General features: G+C 38.2%; 3 non-coding genes across 3 annotated transcripts; all 3 read left to right on the top strand.

The window, feature by feature from the left end:
* The first annotated feature begins 10 nt into the window (after window positions 1-10).
* On the top strand, window positions 11-102 carry TRNAY-GUA (transfer RNA tyrosine (anticodon GUA)). Its single transcript is given in 2 exon segments — window positions 11-47; window positions 67-102. It is a non-coding gene; the product is annotated as a tRNA-Tyr (tRNA).
* Window positions 103-5684: 5582 nt separating this feature from the next.
* TRNAY-GUA (transfer RNA tyrosine (anticodon GUA)) lies at window positions 5685-5776 on the top strand. Its single transcript is given in 2 exon segments — window positions 5685-5721; window positions 5741-5776. It is a non-coding gene; the product is annotated as a tRNA-Tyr (tRNA).
* A 1781-nt stretch (window positions 5777-7557) lies between these two features.
* TRNAY-GUA (transfer RNA tyrosine (anticodon GUA)) lies at window positions 7558-7649 on the top strand. The gene is given in 2 exon segments: window positions 7558-7594; window positions 7614-7649. It is a non-coding gene; the product is annotated as a tRNA-Tyr (tRNA).
* Window positions 7650-9523: the final 1874 nt, after the last annotated feature.

Below are 9523 nucleotides of genomic sequence, written 5' to 3'. Positions count from 1 at the left end.
TCAGCCAGTTCCTTCGATAGCTCAGTTGGTAGAGCGGTGGACTGTAGTTGGAAAACTTAAACAGACATCCATAGGTCACTGGTTCAAATCCGGTTCAAAGGATAGCCATTTTATTAAAAAATTCTTGAATGAAGATAATTAGGATTCCGGAGTCACCGACTCTCAAGGTGTTAGGCCCTGTCAACACCTCTTTGGGTAAATTTACGTAGTGAAGCATGTAGGAAATTAAAGTTTTGGTAGCGTCTTTGCGAGATTTCAGTGATTTCTCTCCGTGTTAGCAAACAAAAAGTCTTTGCATTTTTTGAAGTTCACTGAAGAAAAAATCACTTGGTGACATTAAACCTTTTCCCTGACCCCACCTTGCTGCCTCACTCCATGTCCCGTCCCCAGGTTTTAATGAGAACCGAGATGCTGGAACTGTGGAAATCTGAAAGCTATATAACCACCAAGATAACGCAGTCCTTCTGTTTTCATCTCATTTTCCAGTTCTAAGGGGAGTATAGCATCATCACAATCTTTATCTGCTATAGCATCCATCTCTAAGTCATCAGGATCAAGAGAGGCAAACAGCATAGCAGATAAACACAGTTCTTGGTCTAAGTTGTTCTGGTCATAATCAGTTGCCTGTACACTGTTACCTGGGACACTACGATACATCATGTACCATAGTTATGTCCTCATTTTTCTTTTCAATACTGCAGTTCTATGCAACCAGCTGGCTTTCTTTTCCTAATAGATGCGGCCTAATTCTGTATTTAAAAGATATAGGTGAAGGATGTTCATATGCAGCACCTTTTTGTTTTACACTAGCAAACAGATGTTAATATGTATAAAATTCCATACTTTGACTTGGCCATTTCATGAAGTTTTTGTTAATACTCTAATGATACAAGAAGTCCTTTCTGAAATTGATACCTGCACTTACTTCCAGTGACTTTCAAAGTCTTTGCCGCATCTATCACACGGTTTAATGTGTTTCTTTGTTGTTCAAGATGAAGTCCATGTGTATGTCTGGATGGATTTTTGTCGAAGGGCACTCTGGAATTCATCAGATCAAACCATGAGTTGTACAGGTGGATGAATTGACTAGTCTCATCCCATTCTTTGCTTCTCAAAAGTCCTTTGTCTCCAGTATTTCAAAGTCTCATGGTAGTTGTCTCTGACTGTTGTTGAGCTGCAAGTCTTATATTCATTCTTTTAACACCAGCAACAGTAATATGTTTATCAGGATAAGCGATGCGTTGTCTTTAGGTCACTCACACTTCTCTTGATAAGCTCTCTAACACATCCACTCAGTACACGTCTCTCATTTGATAACTGAAAGCCAGAATCTAGAAAATTGTTCGTACTAATTTGATGAGATGCTGGGCGCGCTACCAGTAAATGGACAATACACTTTTCTCATCAGTAAATTAGATGGATTTTACATGAGGGCCTTTCATTGACCTATACATAAATTATTCATCCCTCCCTATGATGTGAAACAAAATATCTTTAGTAATATCGCAGTTAAAATCATGGTATATTAACTGCCTTCATGGCTTAGTTAGCCCCGAATCATGACACACTGAACCCGGTTTTGGAGGGTATAAAATATCTTTTCCTTGTCGTACGACCATACTGCATTCATCAAATGATGTAATATGTAAACAGTCAGTTTCAGGCATTGCCACAGTTTTAGCCTTCAGTAAATTTATGAATGATGACAATATACCTGGTCCGTCCTACATTCATCTCTGACTGTCTTAGAGGGATATGGTAATCTAAATAATTCCCGCTAATATTTATTTGCTTTGGGGCTTAAACTACGCAAGATAATAGCATTTCTATTTCATCACCAGACCAACGAAGAATAGGGGTCCCATTTAACAAATATCCGATTTGTGACGCACTGAAGAATTAAAGCAAAATTTATGATGGCTACCAAACTTTGCATCTCTTTTTTTAACAGAATCCTCTCTTTCTGCCATTCTTCTTTTTCTTCTAGCAAAGCATCTCTTTGCTTTTTGACAGCCTCCAGTTCCTCTTGCACATCTTCAATACGAAGATTTTCTCTTTGAATGCCTCAGCCTGCAAACGGTTCTGGTTTTGTAGGGGATGACTTGCATAAATTTCCACTGGAAACGCCTCAGCCTGCAAACTGTTCTGGTTTTGTAGGGGATAACTTGCATAAATTTCCACTGGAAACGCCTCAGCCTGCAAACGGTTCTGGTTTTGTAGGGGATGACTTGCATAAATTTCTACTGGAAACTCCTTACTCTTCTCATTTTCAAATCCCTTCTTTCGTTTTATTGCAGCATTCAGTGTAAAACAGATTTCCTCTAGCACAACCAGACCTAGGAATATAGATATCATACTTCTTTTTACTTGACTATAATATCTAATTACGATGCACAGTTGTTTATTGGTCGTTACATCGGTTGATTCATTGATAATCAAGGAATAGGGGGTGCATCCAATATCTGTGATTAGCTGATTTTTCATCTCTGGGCCCAATACATTCTTTATCAAGTTGCTACATTTTGTTTGGTGTAGCTGCAGGTCACGTAGTGTATTTTTACTATAATTACAGCTTTTTCCACATTCGTTTATTACCTCCTCAATATGACCAATAGAATTTATTGAGGTATGGCAAGAAATGCACACTGGAAGTTTCAAATCCGTAGCTTTTTGGTTGATGTCAGTCTGCTTGGTTTGCTGAGATGAAGTACTGGCCAAAAACCTCGTAACATTGCTTTCTCTTGCTTTTACATATGATTTATGGGTCCCAGTATTAGCATGTTTCATTAAATCACTTCGCATTTGGACTTGGTGTTAACCAGGATTAATAAAGTGCAGGGTTAGTCCGCTTCTGACCAAAATAAGGACACTCTCGTGCATGTCGTCGTGTGGCTGCATTTGGTCGAGGTTAAGATAAAGAATGGTCATAGGTCAGAAGCGGACTAACCCTGTACTCCATTAATCCTGGTCAACACCAAGGTCCAAACGCGAAGTGATTTCAATCGTGGCGACTCCAAGCGCGCGTTCCGGTGTCAGTTGGGTCTTACCAGGACCCACAATACCAAAAACCAAAATGAAATGAACTCTCGGGTGGGGCTGTTTGGTCCTCTCCACGTGTGTTTAGTCTCCGCATATCTGCCAAATCTATAACAACAACAAAGAGATAACATTATTTCTCCCATTACAGATATCATATATCGTCTTTTTCGTTAGCAGAATTCTAAGTCAATTACACAGGTTCACGATTGATAAAGTTTTTTATGCAATAACAAGAAACGGAATCAGATTTTCTGTCAACATGGCATCTCATTTTGGCGCTGTAGCTTATATTTCGAAGAGCTCCATGTGCCTTAAATCCACAGATAAGCAGCTTAAAACTGTCTCCAAGGGTAACTTTCATTGGTCACGGTATGTCTGGAGGCATTTCACCTTTCTGCAAATATCTTGACTTCTGAAGTTTTAAAGAATAAGTTCGTAATTCGAAAAATGAACAAGAAATATATTTCTTGTTTCTATAGCATTAATTAACTAGTTTTAAGTATCTAATTTTGTAATGATAAATGTACATCTACAAATACTGACAAAAAAGTTAAGATTAAGGCGGCCTTTTGCCAGCACGGGATCTTAGAGAGAGCGCCAATTCATTATACAAACAGCTTACCCCTGCAGTTACTTAGATGTAAATGCTGTATGATGTTTCTTGTCTATTAGGTACGGACTGTCATAATATCTCTGTTACGTCATGGCGTTTACGTTTAATTATTTTTCATGACTGGAGCTTCTGAATTGTATGTTGTAAATCTACGAGAGAAAAAATATTTTTGTATCAGGAGCTTAACATGCCATAAAAGGCATATTACATATCTGCTTAGGATTATTGACGGAGAAGAGAGAGAGAGAGAGAGAGAGAGAGAGAGAGAGAGAGAGAGAGAGAGAGAGAGAGAGAGAGAGAATGCATGCAAAAGATTGGCCCCATGGTAGCCTATGTATGCACAGGACGTAGTTATGCAGTTGCTACTCTTTTTATATATATTATGGGGTTGTAATGCGCAATTAGGCATCATGAATTATCATTACATCAGTGATTCACTTATGTTTTCGTTTACATTCGAGATGATAGATGGCTTTATCCCTGGCATAAATAACAATTGTTAATAATTAGAGGGTCACACAGTGAAAGGAACGTGATTGATAATTTATCACATGCAATCATTTATCATACTTTTTATAAGAAAGCATATTCGAAATATGATTTTCATTCATTTATATTTATCTTTTGTTTTTGTTAACTACAAATTTATCATTATGGCATTTTGACACTCCATACTGCTGACGTTTGCAAGGTAATGGATTTTTAAGGCTTGTTCAAAGTTTTCATTTTGATGATAATGATAATAAAAATCATAACAACCTACTCTATTTCCGCTGTATCGTGGAATAATCTGTTCGTTCATATTGTTATTAACTGCACCGAAGTCTTGCTTTGATGGACCTAAATCCGTTTACGGGACCAGTTTGAAAAATCGTCAAAAGCTTTCAGCGTGTTTTTATTTTTGTTAAAACACTCTGTTTTTGACAGAGGTAATTCAGTTTTTTAGGTTATGATGTTTTGGAGTTGCATATGAGCTCTCTCTCTCTCTCTCTCTCTCTCTCTCTCTCTCTCTCTCTCTCTCTCTCCGGTGAAGGTTATTAAAATCCCTATGAAAAATTTACAGAGAAAATTATATTTGAGTCTCTCTCTCTCTCTCTCTCTCTCTCTCTCTCTCTCTCTCACACACACACACACACACACACACACACACACACACACACACACACACACACACACACATACACACACACACACACATACACAAACACACACACACCAGTTAAGTTCAGTGCGATAAATTGAGCTAATGAACTAATACTTTTAAGTGAAAATCATTACGAAAAATTTGTTTAATAATAAGTCACTGAGGTATGAACCGAGATCTTCTATTACGACGTGGCATTAGGGTTTTTCATATGAACAAAAAATCGGCGGTTATCGATTTTTATGTTAAACGTTGAATGGAAAAAAAAAATTAATTTTTCATGATTTCTAAGTGTCATGATGGGCATATTACACATCCATGCCTGTTTCCTGGATACTAATTTAGGTTTATAGCAAATTTTTATTTTTTTTTTTTTACTGTTGCAAAGATGCTCCCACACAGTTCCGTGATTGTTTACCCAAGAGAGAATGCACCATCAAAATGTTTTTATCCTTTTTTATTTATTTATTTTTATTATTTTTTTTTGAGCGAGGCACAAGGACATTGAGTTACTGTCCTAGAAGCTTCAGAATGAAAAATAGTCAAATAATATTACCCAGATCTCACGTTACCTTTCAGACATTCATTTCATAACAGATGAAAAATCGGAATTATACATATATAATGCATGCGATATATCTCCCGAATCAGAGGCAAAATTATATAATGCACCATTTTCAGGTTGAGCAGACACACTGTCGGGAAATAGCTACAAAAGGAAGGACTTTGTTTTGCTTTAGATGTTGGGAAAGAAGCGAGACCTGGTTGGTGGAGCGCCGTTACGTAGACTGTCTTTTAAGTCTGTGGTGCCGACAGCTGGGAGAGCCGAGTTGCCGAGTACACGTTATGTTGCATGTATATTCTAAGACTTTCCTAATGTTGTCAGGGCCTTCGATAGCTCAGTTGGTAGAGCGGTGGACTGTAGTTGGAAAACGTGAACAGACATCCATAGGTCACTGGTTCAAATCCGGTTCGAAGGATAGCCATTTTATTTAAAAAAAAAAAAAAAAAAAAAAAAACATAATAATTATAATTATGATTCCGGTGTCACCGATTTCCAAGGTTCTAGGCCCTGTTTACACGAGGCGATCTTAATCGCGGCGATTCCAAGCATGCGTTTCGAAGCCACGGAAGTCTTACTGGAGTGTTCACGTACTAACTGACGTTTTTTATTAACGCAGCGTCTAACGCAATACCCGAGTTTCCAACGCCATCGCCCGCCAGTTTGGTGCAACGATCCACGTGTTTCTATCACCGGTCATGCCATTCAGCCGCGCTGGCGTTTTAGCCAGAACACGCAACAGTAAATCTGCTGAGAAAATTTATATTTGAGTTGCACAATCTCTCTCTCTCTCTCTCTCTCTCTCTCTCTCTCTCTCTCTCTCTCTCTCTCTCTCTCTCTCTTTATTACAATCCCTAGGAAAAATTTGCGGATAAAATTAATTTTGAGCTACACTCTCTCTCTCTCTCTCTCTCTCTTTCTCTCTCTCTCTCTCTCTCTCTCTCTCTCTCTCTCTTAGATACACACACAAACCAGTTAAGTTCATTGCAGTAAACTGGGCTAATAAACGAATATTTTCCACTGAAATTCATTACAATATATTTGTTTATAATAATTTGCACACAATCTTTGTGACTGAATTTCATTTAAAGGTTTAGTCGTCATTAGGTATGAACCGTGATAAACACCTCTGTTACGACATTACATTGGGGTTTTTCATACGAAGAAAAAATCGGCGGCTGTCGATTTTTAGTTTTCTGAAATGAAAGCTATTGCGCTGGCTTTGTCTCTCCGTCCGCACTTTTTCTGTCCACCCTATGATCTTAAAAACCACTGGGCTAGAGGGCTGCAAAGTGGTATGTTGATCATCTACCCTCCATTCATCAAACGTGCCAAATTGCAACCCTCTAGCCTCAATAGTTTTTATTCTATATAAAGTTAAAGTTAGCCATACTCGTGCGTCTGGCAACGATATAGGCCAGGCCACCACCGGGCCGTGGTTAAAGTTTCATGAGCCGCGGCTTATACAGCATTATACCGAGACCACCGAAAGATAGATCTGTTTTCAGTGGCCTTGATTTTACGCAATACAGAAAACTCGATTGTGCCGAAGAACCTTCGGCGCATTTTCTGCTTGTTATGCTAAACATTGAATGGAAAGTTTTTTTATTTTAACGTGTCATTATTGCCTGTTTCAGGGACACTGTTTTAGGATTATAGCAAAAGTTTGTTTGAACTTTTTTTTTTCTATGAATAGATATTGTTACCACCCAGTTCTGTGAATGTAAAGCAAATGCCTGTTTCATTGTTTAATTTTTTTTTTATGCTATTTTTTGAGCCTGGCAAAAGGACATTGAGTTGCTCTCCCATAAGCACATGCATCAAGATGAAAAACGGCCAGTTAATATTACCCAAATATCATGTTACCTTTCAAATATTATAATTTCATAACAGATAAAATACAACAGAGTGGTATATAGAATGCATGCGATATATCTTCCGAATGTGAGGCCAAATGACATAATGCACCATTTTCAGGTTGAGCAGACGGACTGTCGGGAAACAGAGAAAAAGAAGGACTTTGTTTTGCCTTTGCTATTGCGAAGGAAGAGAGACTTGGTTGGGGAGCGCCGTTACATTGGCAATATTTCGTGTCTGTGGTGCCGACAGCAGGAGCTCTGATTCTTAAGACTCAAGCTGAGTTGCCGAGTAACCGTTATTTTGCATTTATATTGTAAGACTTTCTCTTGTTAGCCAGTTCCTTCGATAGCTCAGTTGGTAGAGCGGTGGACTGTAGTTGGAAAACTTGAGCAGACATCCATAGGTCACTGGTTCAAATCCGGTTCGAAGGATAGCCATTTTATTAAAAAGTTCTTAAATAAAGATAATTAGGATTCCGGAGTCACCGACTCTCAAGGAGTTAAGCCCTGTCAACACCTCTTTAGGTAAATGTACATAGTGATGCATGTAGGAAATTAAACTTTTGGTAGCGTCTTTGCCAGGTTTCAGTGATTTTTCTCCGTGGTAGCAAACAAAAAGTCTTTGCATTTTTTGAAGTTCACTGAAGAAAAAATCACTTGGTGACATTAAACCTTTTCCCTGACCCCAGCTTGCTGCCTCATTCCATGTCCCTTCCCCAGGTTTTAATGAGAACCGACATGTTGGAACTGTGGAAATCTAAAAGCTGTATAACCACCAAGATCACGCAGTCCTGTTTTCACCTCATTTTCCAGTTCTAAGGGGAGTATAGCATTATCACAATCTTTATCTGCTATAGCATCCATCTCTAAGTCGTCAGGATCAAGAGAGGCAAACAGCATAGCAGGTAAACACAGTTCTTGGTCTAAGTTGTTCTAGTCATAATCAATTGCCTGTACACTGTTACCTGGAACACTGCGATACATCGTGTACCATAGTTATGTCCTCATTTTTCTTTTCAATATTGCAGTTTCTCTGCAAACAGCTGTCTTTCTTTTCCTAATAGATGCGGCCTAATTCTGTATTTAAAAGATATAGTTGAAGGATGTTCATATGCAGCACCTTTTTGTTTTACACTAGGAAACAGATGTTAATATGTATTAAGTTCCATACTTTGACTTGGCCATTTCATAAAGTTTTTGTAAAGACTCTAATGATACGACAAGTCCTTTCTGTAATTGATACCTGCACTTACTTCCAGTGACTTTCAAAGTCTTTGCCGCATCTATCATACGGTTTAATGTGTTTCTTTGTTGTTCAAGATGAAGTCCATATGTTTGTCTGGATGGTTTTTTGTCCAAGGACACTCTGGAATTCATCAGATCAAACTATGAGTCGTACAGGTGGATGAATTGACTAGTCTCATCCCAATCTTTGCTTTTCAAAAGTCCTTTATCTCCAAAGTATTTCAAAGTCTTGGCAGTTGTCTCTGACTGTTGTTGAGCTGCAAGTCTTATATTCATTCTTTTAACACCAGCAACAGTAAAATGTTTATCAGGTAAGCGATGCGTTGTCTTTAGGTCACTCACACTTCTCTTGATAAGCTCTCTAACACATCCACTCAGTACACGTCTCTCATTTGATAACTGAAAGCCAGAATCTAGAAAATTGTTTCGTACTAATTTGATGAGATGCGGGGCGCGCTACCAGTACTAGATGGATTTATGAATGAGGAATTTTCTAGTACTATACCTAAATTATTCCATAATTTTACATTTGTAGGGCCTAGATCATTGACCATACCAACAACAATATACCCTGCTGCTTCAACCTTCCTTATGATGTGAAACAAAGTATCTTCAGTGATATCACAGTTAAAATCACGGCTTAATTAGCCCCGAATCATGGACGCACTGAACCCGGTTTTTTGGAGGGTATAAAATATCTTTTCCTTTATCGTACGACCATACTTGAGCAACACTACATTCGTCAAATAATATATAATATATAAACCCTCAGTTTCAGGCATTGCCACAGCTTGAATCGTCAGTAAATTTATGAATGATGACAATGTAGCTGGTTTTACATTCATCTTTGATAACCGTCGATTAAATGTTGTTTTCGAGGGAGATGGTAATCTACATATTTCCCGCTCATATTTATGTGCTTTGGGGCTTAAACTACCCAAGGTAATAGCATTTTGTTTCATCACCAGACCAGCGACGTACAGTATAGGGGCCCCATTTAACAAATATTCGATTTGTGACGCACTGCAGAATTTACTTAAAGCAAAATTTATGTTGGCCAC

Source organism: Macrobrachium rosenbergii, chromosome 41 (genome assembly GCF_040412425.1).
Source record: "Macrobrachium rosenbergii isolate ZJJX-2024 chromosome 41, ASM4041242v1, whole genome shotgun sequence".
NCBI lineage: Eukaryota > Metazoa > Arthropoda > Malacostraca > Decapoda > Palaemonidae > Macrobrachium > Macrobrachium rosenbergii.
The sequence above is the reverse complement of the archived record's forward strand: the minus strand, read 5'-3'. Positions and strand labels throughout refer to the sequence as shown.